The following is a 24,947-nucleotide window of genomic DNA, read 5'->3' as shown; positions in this document are numbered from 1 at the left end:
ACAAGAGAAAGAAAGGGAAAAACAGAGAGGTATGAACACCAGGGACAGACAAGCTAGCATATGCCATTCACATGTCGGTTTGTTGGCATTTTGCTATGCACTACTGAAAACTGGTCCCTCATCATACAAACCTCCAGAGCACATAGTGAACGTGCCACAATGTCACAAGGATATCTTACCCCTCCCTCATCCTCCTCCCACCATTTCATCTGCCTTCCATCATGACAGAAGCCACAAGCCGCACGGTTGGCTGGGCCGGTCAGTGAAAGACTGTACAGTCCAAAGCAGGAAAATTGATCTCCATATCAATTATAGAGCTGCTGGGGTCTTTTTCCTTCCTGACTGGAGAAGCCAGGAGAAATTGCTTGGCTATAGCCATGGCATATTTTTCACCACTTTGGGCAAAAATCCATGTCGATTACGCAGCCAATCGATGGCCTGCGTCTCTTGCTCAGCGGTGCTGCTAAACGCATCAATGATGAGCCCAGTGTGGGCGGCAGAACCAGAGAGACAGGGGTGGAAGAGAGAAAGAGAGAGGGCGAGAGTAAGACGAGCGGAGAGGGAGAAAGACAAGAAGCTAAAGAGGGAAACTGACAGGGAAAGAAAGAGCAAGGGAAAAGGAGTGGGAGAGAAAACGGGGGTGAGCGAAAATAAGAGAGAGAAGCAGAAAGGGGGAAGAATAGGAGGACAGAGAGACATTGGGAGGGAAAATGACAGTGGGATGAGGAAGCAAAGAGGGAAGAAGACAGACAGGGAAAGAGAAATGAAGAAGGAAAGACTCAGAGAGACAGGTAGGAAAGGAACTAAAAGGAAGAAGTACAAGACAAAGAAAGAGAAAGATAGTAAGGAGGTAAACGAGAAGAAAAAAGTGAGAAAGATGAAGAGCAAGATAGTGGGAAAAGAGCATTTGGGAGGAAAAATGGGAATGAGAGAGAAAAGAGGAAATGAGAGAGAGACAAAAGCTATTGCTCTGTCCCATACTATCCATCCTAAATAGTATTTGAAAATAGAATTAGTATGTCCCAAATCTTAGTATGTTGAAAAGAGCATGCCAAAGGTTCTCGGTTTACTATTTCCGGTAAATTTTAAGTGTAGAACCGTCCATACTCTAATCGATGATATTGCCCAGAGTACATTACGCGTTGGTTGTGAATTCAATTAGAACTACAAACGTGATTAAAAAGTGTAAATAAACTACAAACATGATGGCCGCGCAAGACTAACCTTTAACTAGAAAGGCTTTGGTAAAGATGTTTGTATGATTGTTAAGTACATACTTTTAGGGCGTTGAATAAGTATGCGAGTTTGATTCCCGATACAAAATCCTTTGCCGATCCTTCCCCTCTCTCTGCCCCCAATGCTGTCCTGTCTGAAATCTCTACTGTCTTTTCATAATGACGATAAAAAAACTAAAAATAATTACAAAAAAAAAGATGTGGATGGAAATGTAGCTGGAAAGGGTGAAAGAGTGAGACAGGAAGGGAGGGAAATATTAAAGGAAAGCTGATATTGACAGAGGAAATGAGAGAGAGACCGAGGAAACTAAACGCAATAAGACTGAGCCAAAAAAGAGAGACATATGAGAGAGAGAGAAAGAGAGAGAGAGAGAAAGAGAGAGAGAGAGAGAGAGAGAGAGAGAGAGAGACAGAAATGAAAGTGACAATTGAAAAAGTTAAAATATAAGAGAGGCATAATGAAAGTGAGGAAGAAAGGAAAGCAAGGACAGCAAGGAAATGATAGACAGGAAATAAAACAGAGCATGAAATAGAGCAATGTTAGTGAGACAGGCAAAATGGAAAAAATGAGAGTGAGACCGAAAGGAAAACAAGACACACAGGGAGGAAATGAGAGTGAGACAGCTTACTTACAAACGAAGGATAACATAGAATGCGAAAGAAAGTGAGACAGACAGGTAGGAGAAATAAGAGTGAGATGGTAAGAAAAGAGAGAGGGAAAGAAATTGAGACAGACAGCGAGGAAATGAGAGTGAGACAGACTGAAACAAACACAGAAATGCCGAAAGATAGGGAGGGGAATGACACCAAAAAGTAGGCAATGGAGACAGAATGGAAGGGAATAGACAGGCAGGGATGGCAAACAGAAGAAGACAGCAGTAGAAACCAAGAATGAGATTGGAGAAAATGAATGATTTAAAGGGACGGACAGGCAGGCATAAAGAGACAGACAGGCAGGAAAAGAGAGATGCTTTCTCTTCCTTAAATCAGTAGGTTGGTTTCACTGAGCGTGTGCGTGTGTGTGTGCGTGAGTCGCCTGATGTAATCGGTCGTTGGAGTGTGCGAGCATGTCCTGTGTCACTAGCGGAGCGTAGCGAAAGCTGTGATTTACAGGAGGCTGCGGGGGGAGCTGAGAGAGAGAGACAGAATACTCGTTAGAAGTATGAGGATGCTGTGACCAGAGCTTCCAAACCACAATAAATGACATCTCCATTGCTATCTCTCATACCAAGCTCCCCAACAACCTCCATGCTAAACATACATGCTCCCACAGTGCATTTCTATGGCTGCTAGTTGAGGTGAAGTGGCTACACAACAAAACTCAAACATGTTTTTTTGAGCATTTAACCTAAGACTATTACATAAGCTAAATATATCATTATATAACTGAAAATTATCGCTAAGTTCAGTCCCAAAAAATTAAAAATCTGCAGCTTGGCGGTGGCGGTGCTTGACTGCGATTGAATTATTTACGTCGGAGTTCTGACACAGTGTTCCAAGCGGATTTGCTCCACTTTACATCGCCGAGCGGTTGCTTGTGACATCAGCACTCGACCTGAACCAGACGTTTGGCATTCTGCTAGCGCCTGTCATGCTAATCTGGCTAGCCTCCTCCTAACGTCTGTCACGCTAAGGTAGCCGCCTCCTCTCTCGTTCTCTTCGCTCTCCTCCTCCATGACATGAATACAAATGCGCTTTAAAAAACCCAAGGCATCATCTCTCCGCACCCCACCCCCTCCATCTCTCCCTCCATCCCCACATCTTTGTGTGATAGGCACCTCTAAATGAATTTGCAATCATCTCGGCGGCTAGGCACACAAGGCTAGCGCGCACATTTCCACCTATTCAAAAAGATATTAGAGCGGAGGATACATGGGAAGGCGAGAGCGCTGGAAAGAGAGACGCTTTTCAAAAGAGAGATTCTGAATCTTTCTCCTATTTTGTGGCTCAAAAAAATCCCGGCTGACTGAGATGCGCTTCGTCTCCAATGAAATAATGAAACAATTACGACCGTGCAGACGCGCATCCCGGAATTAACTAAACTGTCATCTAAACTAAATGTGTTTTATGTTTGCTGTGAGTTATTAGCCGTCCCCTTAACACACTCGTAATTTATGCATTGGATATTTGACAACTGTGAAGAATAAATCCATTTATTTCCTTTGGTGCGCTCTCTGGAGGCACATCCTTCTATACTACTGATCAAATCCCAACCCCTCCCTCCGTTTCTTCTTCTCCTCCTTCGGTAGCAGATCTCCAAGGCCTCTTATTCCTTCCATTTCTCAGTCCAAACCCTGCAATCTACCTCCCTCATTGGCAAACTCTTGGTATTTACTGGAAATGCATGTGGATCTTACTATGCCTGGTTACAGAGAAGATCTCTTTAACCCTATTTAGCTCGACACAATGAACAGCCGCCAGCCTAGTCATTTTAGGGTTTAGAAGGTTTTCAGGCACTTGTTATTCTTAGTTAAGCAGGATAACTAGGTAAAACACTATGTTGGTCAGGCTGGAAAATCAGACTTTACACTCTTATTTTTCATCAGTCCGAATATTCCTAATCAGATTTTAAATGGAAAATAGAATTTGATGGCCCAAGTTGGTTCACTGGTCTTCCAGCCTGGTTTTAGAGGGTTTTCAGGCACTTGTTAAACTTGGAATGGCCCGTTTCCACTAAGTGGTACGGTTCGAGTGGGTGTGCTTTTATGGCCGTTTTAACTGTCAAAAGCTACCTAGAAGCGAACCGTACTGTACCACTTTTTGGGTACCCTTTCCAAAGAGTACCTAGCACAACAAAAGGGTACCAAAAGGCGAAGCTAGACGTGCAGCTGATCGCTATTGGTTTACAGAGAAACGTTACTAGCACTTGTAAAAGCCAGGAGAATGAAAATAAAGGAAGCACCATTTATAAATACACACACCGAGACAGTACATTGTTATAATATATACATATAATAACAAGCCATGGTTGACCGGAGCTCGAACAAACCTTGTCGTTGCTTGATAAATAGCCACAAATCCAAGATAAACCAGGCCGTCTAAAGTGCGAGCGGTTTCACTTTCTCCAGAGAGCTCGCGATCGCTCGCCGCATTTCTATATTTGAAATAACAAACTTAACTTCTCCCTAGCTTCTTAAGCTGATGATAATAACGTGCATGTGATTATTGAAGTGCTTCTGACATTCGATCCTTTCAGAAATGGACAAGCGCAAGAGTGAAGCGCAAAAAAACAAAAGAGAAGCCGGAAAAACAAAGGAGCAAATGATTCTTTCAGCAACCTAAAACAAGAACAAACTGCCATGTTCAACTATTGTCATAACATTTTGGACTAATATGAACTCGGAATGACGGAGTTATTTTCTAACAAGAAGCTACATGTGATGGTGCAGATTAACGACACAGATGAGAGGTTTGCACTGACTGTAGGCTGTACCATTGGTACCCTTTAGGCAGTGGAAATGCAAGCCTGATAAAAGTGACCCATACCAACCCATACCGTACCATACCACTCAGTGGAAACAGGCCGTTAGTTAGCCTAGGAGACCAGATCACCAGCCAGTTAAAACAGGGGACTGTACCATGAAGCCAGATTAGCGAGCTATCCATTTAAGGTTCAGTTTGTTTGCACAAGTTCTGGGTTTTTGGTACCACGAATGTAGCTCAGCTATGATCAACTGCTCAACAATACCATGGCAACAAAGAGTGATTAAAATCGAGCTGACTTCATGTTACCTAAAACCCAAGATTGCGGCAAACCAGCTAATCCAGCTTCATGATACAGGCCCTAGGTGAACTCTAGCATGGCTAAGCTGGCTGACAATCAAGAACAAATGGTGGCCTTAATTTAAGAGCATCGATGATAGACATATTTAATATGACACAAATTTAAAACATTCAAAACTAAGACTGATTACTGTTCTAAATTTGTTTTCAAGACTAACCTGCTAAACCACTTAAATACCAACCTGGCCAAGCTGGAATATTAGCTGTACAAGGTTAATATGCGTTTACATTTATGTGTCTTATTTTGCTATAGTTAGACCTGACATCTACACTACTCCAGCATCTTTGACTCATGAAAATACAGCATTTTGAAAACACAGAAGACCCAGTTTTAGTTATTCTGGTGTTCCATTTCAGTATAGATGGACTGAAACACAAACCCTTTTGAAAACGGAGACACAACTATCCACAATCACTCTCTGACTGCTCTTCTGAACTATTGAGCATCGTCCACTGTTTCGTCAAATCCCTCTAATTTGACCATTACACAAGCAGTAGACTGCAAGTATGGATGTCCATGATATTTGCGCATGCCCAGTGAGCATATGTGGTCATATATAGGATGGGCCATTTATATGGATACACCTTAATAAAATGGGAATGGTTGGTGAAATTAAAGTCCTGTTTGTGGCACATTAGTATATGTGAGGGGGCTTGTAAATAACTCATGAAAGAATAAAGTTAGGTAAAAAAAAAAAGCACACCATTGTTTTGTTTTTTTGTTTTTTTAGTTTTTTTGTGAAATTCCCAATAAGTTTATTAAGGTATATTTATATAAATGGCCCACCCTGTATAATGCATTTTAGGCTGTATCAGATGATGAATAAAGTTATATTTATACTTTATTTGAGGAAAAAAGTAAATCTGAAAAGACTAAATGACGGTATACCATTTTCGGAAATTTCCACACCTCTGTGCTGCAAGTAGGTGGGGTTGTAAATGCATCATTCTGCTTGCATGTACCCCTAAACATGACAATGGTGGCTGAGAGAAAAGAACAGCTTCAAAAAAATCTGCCAAACAGCGTTCTTCACGAGAGACACCACCATGGTGCTTCACATCTCTGCATTGTTTTCTATTTGCAGCAAACAGAGACTGAATGATGCAGCCAGCGTAACCCCCTCCGAGTCTTTACAATCTCCCAAAAATTTCACGTTACAGAAGACAAAATTGCAGAACACACATTTGCATAATTTCCATGGACCAATGGTACCTTAAAGGTGTTTAAGAGACAAAATGATCTCCCCCAAAAGTTCGCCATGGTGAGCTGTTTCGAACTGCCGAAGTCAACTCAGAGAACTTTGTTTCAGGCAGATTTTGTTCAAACTGATGTCTTTCAGTTCGCTCTTCAATTTTGTATATTAAATGGCACCTAAACCAGTGTATGCCCTACTGAACAGATTACTGCCTATTACAGCCTTATAAGTCATTATTATAAGTCATAAGTCCAAAAGAAAGACTTTGCACAAGTTTTACAGTGTTGATTTACCAAGTTAAATCTGGCACAAATTAAATGTGAAAGATCGAAATACAGTTGAAAGCTCGTCTTTAATCCTAGGCAGGTTGCTTTTATAAGAATTTCAAGTGCTTATTATAATTAGGCCCGGAGACCTAGGGCCTCATGTATCAACGCTGCCTACAAAAACTTTGAGTATGCCACATTTCACGCTCACGTTTGGATTTACTAACGATAAAATGAACTTGATTTCCATTGGCGACTTTTAGAGGCAATTGTGTTAAATTGCACACTACAAAGTATCTTTGATCCGTGCAATGGGAGCTGGATGGGATGGGATAATCCGAATGTCTAGCACGTATATAAGGTTTCCATACCATGCAGTTGACCAGCCAAACATTAAAGCGAAATTTTTAGTGATTGCCGGTTTTCCCAATGTAATTGGAGCTATTGACTGCACGCAAATTGCTATAAAGGCGCCATCTGAAGATGGATTTGCATGCATGAATCATAAACATTTCCATTTAATAAATGTGCAAATAATATGTGATGCTCAAATGCGCTTAACATATTATACACATTTATTAATGATTCCTACTTGTATTCCTCGTGATGAAGAGTAGGCAAAATCTGATATGTAATGGGAAATAAGAAAAATGAGTTCATAAGACGCTGGATTCGAACCGGGTTCACGAATGATAGTGTCAAAAAATGTTACCATGTGCTTTACAAGCTACGCCACTCGCACTGCTTAAGTCCGGTTGACTATCACTCAACTAGCTCATTCCAACGAGGTGTCCAATGAGACCCCGCTGCGTTACCCGCGTCAGCTAAACTCTTCCACTCTATTTTTTTCATTTGTTATTAATTCCGGAGGACAAACTTGCAAATAACACCGCTTTTCTCCGGTCTACCTCCGTTAGGAGCACCTCCAATTCACATTCTATTCAAAGTTTCTCTTCTTGCTTGCTTTTGCCATTGCTTTTTCATTTGGTTTTGAAAAAGTAGAGTCATTACCGTATTTATTAGGGGGAGGAGGCAGGGAGGAGTTTTGCGCTCAGTTTCATGTTAATTCCAATGTACAAAGAGAATATGCTTGGGATTTCGTGTGTGCAGTATTTCATACATCTGAATTTTTTACTGCGTACGCACATGTTTTAGCATGAATTCAATGCAAGTCTTCGTACATGAGGCCCCTGATGACTATCCTACACCAAAAGCAGATAAACATCACCTTGGTCAATTTGTGAAATGAGCAAGACCAGATTAAACCTGCTGGTTTCAAATGCCTAACCATCTTAATGAGGCTGGAATCTAGAAATACTACATTAAACCAGCATAAAACATTTACTGAACCAGATTAAACCCTTAATCCCTCACAGCAAGGCTTTATGGTGTAAAGTAGGAGATGGTCCTGAAGTATTAAATATCCCACATAAGACTTTAATGCAGCATTTGGTGGCCTCTGTTATAGCGGTTATCATCATGCATTGTTTACCAGGAATGTTGTTCTACAGCCGATGTAAGACATCCTACTTGGCAAAATCTTGATCACCTTTCTTTCAAATCACAACAGAGTGATGTACGAAGGAGACATCTGATGCCTTGCTCTTTACCTTTCTCAACCCCTCTTTAACCTCTCACTGCCAAAAAGACTTGAAAACAAACATACAAACAAACAAGACAATAACAAATCCATGAGGACTACAGAGCAGATTAATAGTCAAAACAACATGAATACATTTACATTCCTTATTGGTATGTGTGATGCTTTTAAAACATGATTAATGAGCTTCCGCAAACCACTGTAATTTTTATTCCACTTGACTTTCAGTTTGCATGTAATTGCTATTAAACTCAGGGGACAAATAACCATTATGTTCGCATCAAATAAAACGCTATTTTCATATTCCGCTGCTCCATCTCAAACATCATGAAAATCTATTAAAATCAATTGCTGTAAATATTGAACTGCACAGTATTACATCATTTATAAAACTGTAGCTATTAATATGTCAACTACAAGGTCCAGTAAAGCCATGAAAACGATTTAGAACTAGTCTGGAACTACAGCGCTAAGACAAGTATAGTCTTTTCTTACATAAAGGATGGTAAAACTTCTAAATCATTGTAGAAGCAGGGTAACACGTGTTCTTGCTTTTATATATTTTTTGCAACAACAACAACAAAAGTTTGGTGTTTACAACACAGCTACGTAACAGAAATGCACATTACATTGGCTATAGAATTGTGTATAGAAAACTTGCATGCTTCCCAGTACTGGGTTGCAGCTGGAAGGGCATCCGCTGAGTAAAACATATGCTGGATAAGTTGGCATTTCATTCCACTGTGGTGACCCCTGATATATAAAGGGATTAAGCTGTAGAAAAATAAATGAATCAATCAAAAGTGGCATGTTGGGCGGCACGGGGGCTCAGTGTTAAAGGAGAAAAGCTCAGGGTTGTCTCTGATTTTAAATATTTAGGTCTCATTTTAGATTCACAATTGACATATTAAAAGTATGCCAATAAGGTCACTAAAATTATGACATTTAATCTGGCTAACTTCAGACATATACGACCTTATTGACTAATGAAGCAGCAAAAGTTTTTATGCACTCTCTGATTTTTTTCTCATATTACATATTGTCTCACTAGTTGGTCTAACACCAGTCAAATAGTTTTAAAATCAGTTGAATCACTTTATAAAAAAGCACTTAAAGTATTTGATTAGAAGTCTATTAGTAATCATCATTGTAATATAATGCAAAAACATTAGTTATTGAGCTATGATATAGAGGTCTGCATTCCTGCGGCTGTACCGCGGGACCCGACCAGATTTCTTGCAGCGCGGGAATAAATTTCTGAATAAAGCGCGGGAGCGGTCGGTAACTCTTTAATTCGGTAACTCTAAGCTGTAATTTGAATGGGAGCAGGCGGTCTAACAATATCGCACCTGACCCCAGAGCGAGCAAGCACGCGTATGTATGTGTGTGAATGAGAGAAAGCGTGATGCTATGAGTTGCTTGTTTGGTGCTGCGTGTTTATGTGTGTGTGTTTTTACAGACAGCTTGTTATAGTTTGTCTGGACATCTACCACCACCAGCACTGGGAACTTGGAGGGAACGGTCATGGCGGGTAGATAACGGGGTGGGTCGGACAGCGGGACAACAACAAATGCTGAATATAAGCTGGAGCGATCGGGTTCTCTACTTTGATAATATGAAATATTTGGGTGATTCTTGTATGATTTTTTACATTTTAAATGGATATGCTCCACCTCCTTTATGTGAGTTTGTGACACACAAGAATAATAATGGTCAAGCAACACGATCTGTTACCAGAGGAGACTGTGCTGTACAGTTTAGGCGTACAACTTTTGCACGATTAGTCTTCTCAATTAGAGCATTTCTGGAACACTTCCTACTGATTTAAGGGATGCTACAAATTATTCAGCATTTAAATACAAGTTAAAAAATGGCTAAAAGCAAATCAAGCTTGTAATCATGTGTAATTCTTTCGTCTAACAATTTAAGAAATTCTTATTATATGTTTTATCCTTTTGGCGTATGTAACTTTACTGTTATTGTTCATGTGATGACGTGTTTTTTGATATTAGGTTGCCTTTTAAAATCTGGCAGGGGGCAACAGCTGAAAATTTGCCCTTGTGGCAAACTCTGGCTTATTTACAGTTTTACTGTTGATTAAGGAGCATTGTCCCTGTTAAATAAATAAATTTCAAGTGGTTAGCACTGTCGCCACACAGCAAGAAGGTCGCTGGTTCAAATCCTGGCTGGGCCAGTTGGCAATTCTGTGTGTAGCATTTCCCATGTTCTCGTGGGTTTCCTCTGGTTGCATGTGTGACTGAAAAGGTTTATGGGTGTTTCCTAGTACTGGGTTGCAGCCAAAAGGGCATCAGCTGTGCAAAACATATGCTGAAATAGTTGGTGGTTCATTCCGTTGTGGCGTCCCCTGATTAATAAAGGAACTAAGGCAAAGGAAAATGTAATCCCTCAATATAGTCGTAAGTTCACAAATATGTATGCAAATTAGCAGTAATCATATTTCCATCCTTTAATAACCCACTGCCTTGCGTTAATCAACTTCCCCCAATCAATGCAGCTTAATGAATGCTCCATTGCATTGATTGTAAATATGAAACATTGACTTAAAATGGGATTAAACCTAGGATGCCATCCACATGAAAAAACTATAGTAATTTATGGTAAAAACTATATAGTTTTTGAACCATAATATAGTACAGTTAATGAATGCTACAGCATACTGTAGTATTAAACATAGTGAGCTGATAAACTGAGATAAATACTGTAGCATACTTTAGTTTTTACTAAAATAAACAGTGGTGTATTGTAGCATGATATACCCAGTAGATGTTGAAAACTACAGTATTGGGTGATTTGTTTAAATTACTGTGCACTACCTGACAAAAGTCTTGTCGTCAACCCCAGTTGTAAGAGCAACAAATAATAACTTGACTTTCAGCTGAACATTTGGAAAAGTGGCAGAAGGTGGATTTTTCAGATGAATCATCTGTTAAGCTGCATCCCAATCATCACAAATCCTGCAGAAGACCTATTGGAACCCGCATGGACCCAAGATTCTCACATAAATTTGTCAAGTTTGGTGAAGGAAAAGTCATGGTTTGGGGTTACAGTCAGTATGGGCTATGTGAGAGATCTGCAGAGTGGATGGCAACATCAACAGCCTGAGGTATCAAGACATTTGTGCTGCCCATTACATTACAAACCACAGAAGAGGGCAAGTTATTCAGCAGGATAGCGCTCCTTCTCATACTTCAGCCTCCACATCAAAGTTCCTGAAAGCAGAGTCAAGGTGCTCCAGGATTGGCCAGCCCAGTCACCAGACATGAACATTATCGAGCATGTCTGGGGTAAGATGAAGAAGGGGGCATTGAAGATGAATCCAAATCATCTAGAAGAACTCTGGGAGTCCTGCAAGAACGCTTTCTTTGCCATTCCAGATGACTTTTTTAATAAGTGATTTGAGTCACTGCAGAGATGTCTGAATGCAGTCCTCCAAGCTCATGGGAGTCATACACAATATTAACTCTTTTTCCACTGCACCATGACTTTATAATCTATACTGGACATTATTTCTTTTAAGTGACAAGAGTTTTGTCTAAGCAAAGTCAGACCTTACTGTCCTAATTAAAGAATTTAAAATCAAGTCTTGATCATATTTTATTTTGGTAAAATAAGCGTAATCTAGAGGCCTTTGCCTTTCATATAAACCACTTCTGATACCAAAGGATCTTCTAGAAGTCAAGTCTTGGATAAGTGACAAGACTTTTGTCATGTTAATCCAAAACCCACACTACCTATCAACTCTAGAATTACAGCAACATATGAATTACTTTACTATAGTATGATTCAAATACACAACAGTATTTAATAAATATTACTATAGCGTTTTTTCTATAGTTATGGAGATACTCGAAACTAGTAATACACTTCTGGCAATTTTGATCCATTTAAATGTATATCAATAACATTTGTACACAGTAAAATGAGCATATATGTGTCTATCATCACTCATGTGTCCCTCCAAAGTCTTGACATAACTTCGACATCAGCATTCAGTGTAAGAATACATAGCATGTGCGTATCATAGAAACTATAGTGCTCATGATGCAATAAATACACGTCTCGACTTTCCCAACTCAGTCTCAGCCAGCAACTGGTTCACACACACCAGAAAGCAACATAAATTGCATATGTGTGTGTGTGTGTGTGTGTCAAAACCAGAGACAACTGGATAACCTTTAGCGTAAGAGAGAGGGGAAGAGAAAGAGAAAATCACTGCAGGTTTTCAGAACAGCTGGTAGTGTAAAAGCAGTCTGCTACCACCATGGAGGGCACAGACTGAGAAACCCCCCAGGCAGAATAGAACCGCCCCCCAAACACACACACATACACACACGGCTCCAATCATTGCACAATTCACTCGCCGCTGAGTGACAATCCTGACATTCAGAAAGAAGAAAGCTCTTGTTGCTTTGCAAAGCAACACACGGCGCTCTCGAATAAGCAGGCAATAATAAGAAATAGAGGTGTACGCTGGCATGGAGGGCAACTCATCCAGACTATCCAATGACACATTCCAAACCATCCACTCCCCCTTCACCCCTTCCATATATCTTTTCAAGGACTAAGAATAACAGAGCGTAAACGTTAAGTATAACCACAATAATAGCAGCATGGCGTTTGTAACCCCAACTTCGACTCTAACTCTGGGGGGTACTCAATTTCGCACGCCCACCCCCTCTCGAACAAAAGACAACGATAAAGTAAGACGAATATATATATATATATATACATATGTATTGTGATCTGGTGCTGAAGAAATAGATACAGTACACTCACCCCCTCTCTTTCTCCGTCACTGTATCAGCCCCCGCGTACGAGCGTCTCCTCCTATTTCTCTCGCTTTTCTCCCTTTCTGCGTGCCCTCTCACACACAGCGGCCGTACAAAAACACATTCAGGATCATTTGGGTTTTCATCATTTGTTTTCTTCTCTTATTTCTCTCCAGGCTTTTGTACCCCTCCCTTTTGTCCGTGCTGGCCCAAAAAGTGCACACACATCCACACAAAGGGCTGCTCTTCCCTGCAGTCCCCGGTCCCCTTCAGCATCTAGACACTAGGACAACATCAAAGCAACTTGGGGGGAACACTTCAGGGGCCTATTGTCTCCAGTCTGATCGTTTTTTCTCGCCTCCATCCCCCCCTTCGCTTTTGACGCCACTTGGTACGGTCCGGGCATTCAAGCCAAGCAGCTTTCACACATGCAGGGGAAGCTTGTCTCAGGCAATTGCTGACAAGCTACAAACAAGGGCGGCCATCCCCCTTCACTGCACACATTCGCTCGCACACTCGTGTGTTAACAACTCGCTTCGCTTGCCCGAGACTCCAGCCCTCTCTTACTGGTTGCTGGTGAGCCCAGTATAACATCATTCAACACTATATATCTCAGTCCCACGGTCTCGAAATATAAGCCTCATCGTTGGGGAAGCTACTTACTTTCTTGGAAAGCTACAAGAAGCAAGTCAAGTTATGGTTTGGTGGAGAAAACTTCGACAGAAAATGAGTGATTTAAAAAGAGTAATATCTTTAAATAGGTAATAAAATTATTGGATTACATGAAAACTCATTAATATGGAAATCAGTTAAGCTAAAAGGGCTTTGTAAGACTTTCTGGTTACACTTTACTTCATGGTTGTTCACGTGTCATGACAGCTTTATAATCTCGACATGGCATGTCATGAATATGAATTGGGTTAAGTTGCTTGCTTCTGAAAACTATTTGGTGACATTTGCTCAGTTACGTTGTTGATAATTGTTTGAGATGTCTTTGTCTTGACAACTCGACATTACCATGACAACACAACAATCCAGGTTCATTATTGATACGTATGCATATATAAACTTCTGGAGATTGCAAAATACATCCCAGGAGGTACGTTCTTTTCAGTTTTTGTTTATGCGAATCCAACAGAGGGTGCTGTGCAGGGTTTTTCAGATCTCAAACTTCTCTCGCAAAGGCCATTTGCGACTGCTGTTCTCGCATAAATCCACCAGAGGTCGCTGCCAACTGACTGACTGACAGACTGATGACCTTACCCACCTCCTTCCCTAAACCCCACCGATAGTGTTTTCAAAAGTAACGATTAACCCAATCACCCCCTTTCCTAAACCCAACCGACAGTGTTGCAATCCAGAATCCAGTCCTTGAGGCCGCCTGATTTTTACCACATTTTCAGATCTTACCACATTTTCACCCTGTTATTTACTTGTTTTTTTTATATTTTGCCTTTTGTTTTGCCTGCTTTCTGGAACTGTTCTTCACCGGACTCAAACCCTGTTATCGAGTTCAATGTCTCTCTGCGTTTCAAGTCTGCCAACATAAGCGGCGAGCTACTGGGCAAACTGACAGCAGAAAACCCATCCACACGGAGATAAGCAGTCAGCTGGTAGCTTAAAAACAAATAGAAGCCCTCTGCGGCATCAAACCACTCTGTAGTGTTCATATTAAAGACGAATTGCAGCCATATTTAGCCCTGGCTACATCATTACATCATGCACTCTCCAGAAATGTGTACAGGGGTACGTTTTCACAATGAGCCTGTGTTGCAACAAAAGCTGCCATAAATCTGTCATAAACATGATTGGCATAAAGCCATTATAATTGTGTCATTAATATTTTTCTGATCTCATTTTTTAGTGAACAAAATCCATTTTTCACTTTACGAGGTGTTAAGAGATTCTAAAGAAATTTAAAATCCCATTGACTGTTTTAGAAAACCTATAGGATAGACTAATTGTAATTTAAAGGACATGGGACATGTTTGTTGTAGGAAAATAAAAACAAACGTGTCTATATTGTCCATTTGAATAATCAGATGCTTTCTTTACTGCTGTTTTTTCATCAATAGCATTGCCGCAGGTGTCGCTAAAGACAATTGTTTCTAAATTCATTGAAAAAAAAAAACATTCAAAACACGGCATTTGAATTGTTTATCATATAAATTGTACAAAAAGTGCTATTTGCCAAGTAGAAATAGTGATTTGTTGTAACAAGTGACCAAATTCAGCCACAGCTTTAGAGTCTATTTATAGTGTGTAGCCTACTGGGCGGGTGCTTCAAATTCTAAACAGTATTTGAGTGGACAGAAAATCTGATGCTGAAGTGCAGAATGATGTCATCAAAACCATTGCTCCATATATGTGGAAGAGTATACGATTTCTGCATAGGTGCATAGGTGAATTTACTCATTGTTTTGGATTAAAAGCTAACAGCTAACATTAAGGCTAACATATTACATCAAGTTAAAATTTAGTTTAGCTTAAAAGATTAAGTTGAAACATAAATAACTTTTTCAAATAAGTAACAATCTTGATATATTGGTCTAATTTGAATTTTACATTACAAAAAATGATGTTATGGGTACTGTAAAGGTGAATTGTGTTATTTCTGTACATCTATTGTCACAAAACTGAAAAAAATAATGACTGTTTTTTGACAGGTTCCATAACACTCACTTATCTGGGATTGGTCAATAAGCAAAGAGTCCCGCCCCAAACTCACCCCACTAATTACACTATTTACAACTGGCTCTCCATATTTCACTGAAGAAATATTAGTTTATTTGCTACTTCTTGGCTGATGCTCTCCAACACTAATTCAGCCATGTGAACAAGACACTAGAGATTTCTCTTTCTTCCTTTCCCTCAATCTCTCCATCTCTGTTACTCATGTAGCTCTCAGGGAGTGAAAAAAAACACACACGAGGGGGAGAGGGGGACGAGAAAAGTGAGAAGGGAAGGGGGGTAGGGTGGGCCGGTATTCGTGCTCTCATCTGGCTTCTATAGCAGTAGGAAGAGAAAGAGAGAAACCGAGGGTCAGGGGCCGCAAAAGTAGACAGAGAGAGAGAGGGAAAACGAGAGAAAGAGAGAGAGAGAGAGAGAGAGAGAGAGGAGAAAAAAGGGTGATGTGAGGGGTGGGGGAAGGAGGAGGATTAAGGAACAATGAATCCCAGACCCCAAACTGAGGGGTAAGAGTTCTTAAGTTGTGGGCCGTTAAAATCATGTCTCAATGCGAGGCCCTCGTCCGGCTCCAACTCAACACAAACATTTCAAAACCTGCTTGTTTTCAGATCAGCCAACGTGTGAGAGACACTACAGCAGTGTTTGCCAACTGTTTGCGTTTTCGAAACGCCCAGCTAAGTACGGCTGTACTGAATATCCTTTATTTGTTTATTAAAAAGACAGGGCTCGTCTCATTAGCCTGATATCTGCAGATTTATGTGACATAGAAAGCATTAGGGTTGATTTTAACTTGGTTTGCAATGCATATTCAGTAATCCAAGTAAAACAAGATCTCTGAATGTAATACGCTCAAAGTTCAATGCAAAGGGAGACATTGGTTTTTACTGAGATAGATAAGCAAAGCCTACAGCTAATGAAGTTTGGGGACAACAAAAAAATACATCTGGGCTATTGAGATCACAAAGGCTTCTGGTTATGTGCATTCACCTTGCACATACACCTCGTGCAGTGAAGGGGCGAGGCCTAGAGGCGCTGTAATGTTATAGCAGAGAAAGCTAAAATGCCATCCAAACACTTCTATTTCCACAGAGCGTGTTCTGTTTCTGTATTTGGGCTTCCAAAGGACATGACAGAAAAAGAGAAGTGCTTACAATTTAATTGTAATTATGTTCCAGAGAATTATAAAAAAACATTATGGCTCTAGCATTTGACAAAGGACAGCTTACAGAATCTCTCTCAGATCAGTGCTGGATTTGGCTAAAAATGTATCGATTACATGCACAGTGTCTAGCGTTAATGGTTTATTGCAGCGAGGACGTAAACAAGGATGTAAACAACAGGAAATGCTGTTTGGCACCGCTACCAATTTAGCTACAAATTCATATTTATCCTTGTCTTTCAATGTCTCTCTCTCTGTGGCCACTTTGCGTGCATTCAACATCTTAAATAACAAACTCGCAAAAGATGTGTGAACGTTTAATATTACTTACACATACTTATTCCGAATATATGTGAAAGACACTTGTCATCTGCAGTTGACGTCAGGACAGCAGAAACATTGCCAGTTCCCCAACATCACTTTAGAGCGAGTATTAGAATGATTCTCTAGCGTAAAGTCTAAAGTGATGACAAAACAGCTGATTCTGCTCATAATTTAAGATTATAAGGCTGAACAGCATGAAATGACATCAGTCTACAGAGATTTCACAGTATTTCTCTGATGCAATCAGGATGTTTCTATAAATAACCCAGAAAAAGCAAAAGCAAAGCAAACACTACCAGAGTACTGTGGTATAAATACAGCAGAGTAGAGCGAGCGAGGTCATGCAGATTATATTATTATTATTATTATTATATTATATTATATTATATTATATTATATTATATAATATACAGTATATATATATATATATATATATATATATATATATATATATATATATATATATATATATATATATATATATATATATATATATATATATATATATAGCAAGAAGGTCGCTGGTTCGAACCTCAGCTCAGTTGGCGTTTCCGTGTGGAGTTTGCATGTTCTCCCTGCCTTCGTGTGGGTTTCCTCCGGGTGCTCCAGTTTCCCCCACTGTCCAAAGACATGTGGTACAGGTGAATTGGGTAGGCTAAATTGTCCATAGCGTGTGTGTGGATGTTTCCCAGAAATAAAATACTTGCTGGATAAGTTGGCAGTTCATTCTGCTGTGGCGACCCCGGATTAATAAAAGGGACTAAGCCGAAAATAAAATGAATGAATGAATGAGTTCCAGTGTTGCCTGGTTAACATTGTGTGTTCTGCAGAGGAGTTTTGGACCACGTTAGGAATGGCATGATTGCATGCAATAAGAGAATTTTCATTTTGTGTAAACTATCCCATCGTACAAAGCAAAATGAAAATCTTTCCCACTTCACCCCCTGGAATTTACTTAAACATCCCCTGGGTGCACTTACCCTTGGTTGGGAATCACTGTACTAGAGGACATGAATGAGTGGAGAGAAAAGAATGAAGGAAAAACAAGCATGGAAGAGGAGGAGTAATAGCTGGGAAGTAGACAGATGTGTCAATCAGAAGCAATTGTAAGCAGATGGACACAAAGACACCGACAGCCTTCCACACAAATGAACCACAGACTCTTTACCACAGAGCCCTTACAGTATATTAAAGAGTCAACAACAACAAAATGCTTTAAATATGTAGATGATAAATATATGGATAAAAAAGAATAGTAAAAAACAAAAACGTAATAAAATAGCAGTGTCCACACCACATTTATAACAATATCACTGGAACCACCAGCTATGTTTCTACTTAAAGACAAATACCTCATAAAATATTTGCAAAGTTTGAAGCAGTTTCCATCCAATCTGGTGGCAAATATAAAAAAAATTGAATTTCTGTAGTCTGAGATATATATTGATATAAATAATAAAATTTTGTCGCACCCGCCCATTAAGAGCGCCGTTTCTACAAGTTTCATATAAACTGATTTATTGATTCATTCTGCTTAAAAGTGCTTAAACATTTGAGTTGGTAAATAACAAAACAACATGTGTGCTTGTGTGTAAAGTGGAATATTTGTGACAATGTCTTTTTTCTGATTTATGGAAGCTCTTAAAGTGGTGCTGTTGGCTTTGGCCAACAATTGCAACTTTCAATTTACCCAAAGATGACAATTTTCTCACCATTTACTTCCACTCAAGTGCCACAAAACAAGATATTCATTCATTTTTCTTCGGCTTAGTCCCTTATTTAGCAGGGGTCACCACAGCAGAATGAACCGCCAACTATTCCATCATATGTTTTACGCAACTGATGCCCTTCCAGCCACAACCCAGTACTGGAAAACACATATACACTCTCTCTCACACACACACACAAACACTCATACATTACAGCCAATTAAATTACATTACACCTGTACCACATGTCTTTGGACTGTGGGGGAAACCAGAGCACCCAGAGAAAACCCACGGGGTGAACATGCAAAGTCCACACAGAAATGCCAACTGGCCCAGCCGGGACTCAAACCAGCGACCTTCTTGCTGTGAGGCGACAGTGCTAATCACAGAGCCACCGTGCCACCCAAAACAAAATATTTCAAAGAAAAAACTATTGAATTTCAGTTTATTATTGTGGGCAATTATAAAACCTATTCTAACCACCGTAAATATTATTAGAGCCTTTATTTTACCAGGAAAAAAGCACATTAAAATCTAATTTAAATGAGAGTTCTGGCCAAGATTAAGCAGTACAGTTCACATGGGTTTAACAAAACAAATTACATCATTCATTCATCAAAACACACAAACAATGACAATAAAAACTAGTCAGAACATCTACAGGCCAATGTTTCAATATCAAAAGAGGCATGAGGTTTGCGTGTTTGGGAGGTCTAAATGTAAACAAAAAAGAAGTATCCAAATTGCAATACAAATTAGTGATTAAATGAGTTAATCCAGAAACGTCTATTTAATTGATGGCTGTGGAACATGACAGAATGAAACAGCTGTTTTGTTCCTAAAGAGCAAGGCAGCTGGCTTTGCTGCAGGATGCAGACTGTGAGCTGTACTCGAAGAGTTAATATTTAAACTGCTGTGAAGAATGGCAGGAGGGGGCGGAGCCATGGGAGGAGCCGCAGGAAGGCCTTCCATTGAGAATTGAGCAGCCTGTGATTGAGCCGAACTATTCTGAGAGGCGGGGGGAGGGTCTCGTCCTGACATTTACCTTCCTTTGTGTGTAGTGTTGAAAATGTCACATTACATGCATGTTCTTGCAGAAGTTACTTAGCAAATAGCCGTAAATGTGTGAAATGTTCCTTATGTGGGTCTACTATCAAAACAGTACTCGAAGAGAATCGTATCACCCCTAACAAAGCATTCCCAGCATCAATGAATGGCAGTGGATTTATAGGTTGGTATGTGTAAAAATCCTCTGTAGATTATCATAAAGTAGCAGGCCATTAAAAGAAACCTTGTGAGGTTTGTAATGACGGTGCTTATGTTTTCAACAATCCCAGGTGCCTTAAATGGGAATATTTTCAAAGCAATTTGTTTATGAAAAGCAAACTGTGTTTTAAAATTTTGGCGACTGTTCTATTCTGTAGACTCCAGTTCTGTGTCAGTGCTGTTTGTGGATAGGTATCAAAAATATTCTACAGCAAAATGAATGCTTTGAAACTGATCTTGAGTCAGTCTGAATTGAGCTGTATTCCTTCAGGTAGGTATTTAGCCTTTTTTCATGAAGAGTTTTAAACTAGTCTACTTCACTGCTGTTTAAAACCTAAATAAATGAATGGTTTTGTTTAAAACGAATCAAATAAAATTATTAAAATTGACAGTGAGAACCTTAGCTTGTTATAGTTACCAAACAAAGCTGAAAAAGTTCATATTTTCCACAAAAATATCAACTATAATGCATATTGAATCAGTTTGTTGCAATGATCTCTACAGCATAATGTGACTCAAGTTCTGACATTATTAAATTACACTTTAATCAGAAATAACTTTCTGAAATTTTCTCTAAAAATATTTCGCAATCTTCAAGGTTTTGGCTCTATTCTCCAGGTTCACCACTGTTTAAAAGTTCAAGAAATTAATTATTTAAATCGAAAATTTGCTAAGATTCATTGTTCGTTATAGTTACGTGTAAACATTGATGACTTCCACAAACATATTGAACACCACAGGTCATTTGCAACACAACAAAAATGTTATTCATTAAGATAATACACTGTAAAACATTCTTGCTGCACTATAAAAAGTGATTAGTTACTTAAAGCAAGTAAACCAATTGCCTTAAAAGCAACAAGTTGACTTCACAAAGATAATGTAATTAAACCAATTGTAACTTGGAACTGTTACGCTGACTTAATTTTTATAATTATGCTAACTGTACTCAGTTTTAAGTCAACTAAACCCTTTAGCAGTGTCAGACTATTTTAGCAAGTCTGTTTTCAAATAATTAGTTTAATTTTACATTATTATGTATTTGGTGCTTCATTAAGATTATAAAATCTACAATTAAACTGTGCTGAATTTAGAAGACACGCTGGAGTCTGGAAGAGCAGATTTGTTTTACTGTATGTCATTTTGCTAGATACAGAAAAGAGGGGGAAAACTAATATAATAAAGGTGTATTAGAAAAAAGTGATTAGTTTACTTTTATTTTTAAAAAGAGTACAATTTGCATAATGATAAAAAATTGAGTCAATATTTCAGCTAGAATAAAAGCAGTTTTTAATTTTTTAAACCATTTTAAGGTCAAAATTACTAGCCTCTTTAAGCTATATTTTTTCTACAGTCTACAGAACAAACCATTGTTATACAATAACTTGCCTAATTACCCTAACCTGCCTAGTTAACCTAATTAACCTAGTTAAGCCTTTAAATGTCACTTTAAGCTGTATAGAAGTGTCTTGAAAAATATCTATTAAAATATTATTTACTGTCATCATGGCAAAAATTAAATAAATCACTTATTAGAAACGAGTTTTTAACACTATTATGTTTAGAAATGTCTGGAAAAAAATCTTCTCTCCATTAATCTTCTCAAAATTAACAGGGGGGCTAAACATTCTGACTTCAACTATACATCAAATTTAGAGGTAAAACATTTCCAATGAATGCCAATTACAAATGAAGTCAGCGTAATAGGGCTGTGCATTATGACAATACTGGATGAAATAGAAAGTATATTGTTTTATATTATGCTATATCCGTTATCCTGTGGTTTACCGTAATACGTTTCATCAGTTTAGATGCAGTCATACAAAAAGGGTATTTATATTTCATTCATTTATATTTCATTCATATTTATTTTATAAATGACATTAATAATCCTAATCAAACATTTGCCCAGAAAGAAAAATAAATACAAATATAGATAAAAGTGACAAAATAAATGAATGAGTAAATATATCTGAATATTTAAAATCTCAAAAAGAAATATTCCTTTATGTGTCAAATTTTCAAAATTAAAGGAAACGAATGCTTTTCTTTATCAAGAACATCTTAACATAACAATTTACCATAAAGGGATATTAATTTAAAGTTACTTTAAAAATACAAAAACTTGAAAATATTTCTTTTGCACAAAATTTTTCAGCAGCACAAACTGATTTCAACATTATTCTTCTTTATATACATCAAATTGTGAGGTAGGAAATTTCCAGTGAATGCAAATTACAAATGAAGTCAGCATAATTCTTCTCAATTTCACGACAAAGCCATTACCTCCAGTAAACCACCAAAATATTAACTTCTATATTAACTATAAATCTGCCAAATGAACCCAAAACAGTTTACAGTGCTCATCGCAAATCTGATTTACCGCCCAGAATGAGCTGGAAATGAAGCAGTTTCTAGCTGTCATTCAGACAATCCGGGCAATTGTTTCCAATCACATTCCACTGCATTACAGGCCACTGCACATTTGGACAGTGTCCAGACGCTGCTGCAAGACCTCATGCTGGCCGAGCTGATCGCTAACATGCCATCAGCCTGAAGGAGAAACGCAGCAGACACTGGACAGGTCTGGGTGCCCTACACACATGGGATGGCAGATGCATCAGCAGGCTTTCGCCAACACAACACGCTGTTTGAGTCGGGACGATGAGATGTCCAGAACTGAAGTCGAGGGAGAGCAATGCCAAGGCATATGTTTGGGAAAATCTGAGGAACCCTGGAAAGAACGTGCCCTGCTTTGAGGAGATACCAGGCAAGAGTGTTCTATGTGGGTCCAAGAAGAGGCTTCCTGAGTTTTGTAGCAGCGTCAAATTGAATTTACAAAAGTTATAACATTATATATCCGATAATGTTTGTGAAAATAAAATGAAAAGTGAGTTATATGAAATAATAAGTGATTATACTAAACGTTAGGGCTGTGCATTATGACAATACTGGATGAAGTAGAAAGTATTTAGTTTCAACTAACTGTTGTTTCAGTGTTCTTTATAAATAAATAAACTAAACTATTTTCCTTAAGAAATATTGATGAAATTTAATTGTGTTCATCATCTAAAGTAATTGTTTCTCTTTATAAGGCTTGGATTAAATCACTGAACTCATGTGGATTTATTTATTTATTTATTGTTATATATTTTTATCTCTTTATGAATGCATCAGAGTTTTAGCCAACAAACTTTATTTGTGTTTGTAAAATGAACTTAGTAATTGTAGTAATTGTCAGGACTACGGCACTTACTACTAAAGTAAATAGAGCAAATGCTAACAAAAGTTTGATTTTGTTGTGAACTAGCCCCTTAAAGACACACCTGATTAAGTTTCTTTCTTCTATTGAACACAAAAATATATATTTTAAAGAATGACTGAAATCAGCAGCCATTAGCCCCTTTCACACAGTGATACCGGTAAATTTCTGGAAAATTTCCGGAACGACTTTACCGGTATATTCAAAAAAGCGCTGTTCACACAGGCGAGGACGTTACGGAAATTTTCCGGAAAAGAGCATTCACACATCCATTCCAAAATACCGTAAATTCTGACATCATTCACCACAAATGAGCTTTAAACGGCTGCGCTTGTATTTGTAAACATTTGACTAAATTACAAACTCTGTGGATGATCAATATTATGAACAACTTTTGCAGGATCACTTTCGCATGTCGAGATGTTCATAATATGTGTGTGCAGGCGCTCACAGGCTGTTTTACAGGCACACGCAAAGCTTGAAGGTAAACAAACAACGGCTTAACATAAGCATGTCATCGATGATTATTTACACAGTTGGCATTAAGAAGAACATATAAACGTGATCTGACTAACTTCTAGCAGCTAAATGTGTCTGGAAAAATATTCAAAGGCTTTTATCCTCACAAACCGCGCGGACGTAAATGCGTCTGACTGTTGTGATTGGCTAAAGCAGACGTCTCACGTCAGCACGTTCTAGACGTGCACACGCTTATTACGGGAATCTTCCTTCTGCATTCACACAGCGCAGCATTCCGGCAAATTGCCGGTAATGTTACAACTTCTCTTTCCGGAAAATAGCCAGAACGAATTTACCGGTATTTTCAAAAAGGACCTGTTCACACATACAACCTTTCCGGAAAATTACCGGCAATTTTCCGGAAAGGTCTGTATGTGTGAAAGGGGCTATTATTGACTTCCATAGTAACAACAAATACAATGGATGTCATTGGCATGCTGCTGTCCAACATTCTTCAAAATATCTTTTTGTGTGTGCTTGTGTATGTTTAAAAGGTCTGCAACTGGTTTGGTTTCATTTTTGACTACTCTATCCCTTTAAGAATCCCAATTTTGTCGCAGTGGACTGGAATCTTTCAGAGTAAATCGACTGCTAGGTTTCTTAAAAAGATGAAGGTATTTCCTTTTCAATGCATCCTTGATAGACGATGATGTAATAGCACTTTAGCGCTCATTTCAGACCAGCTTGACCTTCTTTTGAAGGAAAAGGCAGAAATCTGGTATCAAAGAGCAACTTTAACCGTCACAATTTTCCATCTTATTAAGGTAGTTGAATTGTGTCTAGATGAGCTAATAACGGCTCTCGTTCTGAACTCCAGCCACAGAATTACTGCAGATCAGGGCCGTATTACAGAAATTTCCTATCTCAAGTTAAGATCTGACAAGTTCAAACTCTAATCGCCATGGTAACTGAAGAGATAAGGCAGGATTTTACAGTTAAGATGGTCCTGTAATGCGGCCCCCGAGGACAACGCTTCTGCATTTTATACCACCTCTGGAGTCAGAAATGGGAGATTAGGGCTAGTTGTCATACAGTGAAGCAGATATTAGTCATTATAGGGGGGAAACGGTAAAACTGAACATTAAAATACACACCTATTTACATGTTGACCAAAATTATACCTAATAAACTATTGTTGAAAAGTTTGTGC

At 38.8% G+C, this 24,947-nt stretch overlaps 1 protein-coding gene across 6 annotated transcripts in view; it reads right to left on the bottom strand.

The window, feature by feature from the left end:
* Positions 1-13,148, bottom strand: part of bcl9 (BCL9 transcription coactivator) — a 181,786-nt gene extending 168,638 nt beyond the window's left edge. For all 6 annotated transcript variants that reach the window (XM_087235577.1, XM_087235586.1, XM_087235582.1 and 3 more), the window contains exon 1: positions 12,878-13,148. The gene's annotated coding sequence lies outside the window, so the exon portion shown is untranslated. The remainder of the gene's footprint in view (positions 1-12,877) is intronic.
* Positions 13,149-24,947: the final 11,799 nt, after the last annotated feature.

This window comes from Danio rerio, chromosome 1, assembly GCF_052040795.2.
Source record: "Danio rerio strain M-AB ecotype USA chromosome 1, GRCz13ab, whole genome shotgun sequence".
Lineage (NCBI taxonomy): Eukaryota > Metazoa > Chordata > Actinopteri > Cypriniformes > Danionidae > Danio > Danio rerio.
This window is presented reverse-complemented; position numbering and strand designations above follow the sequence as displayed.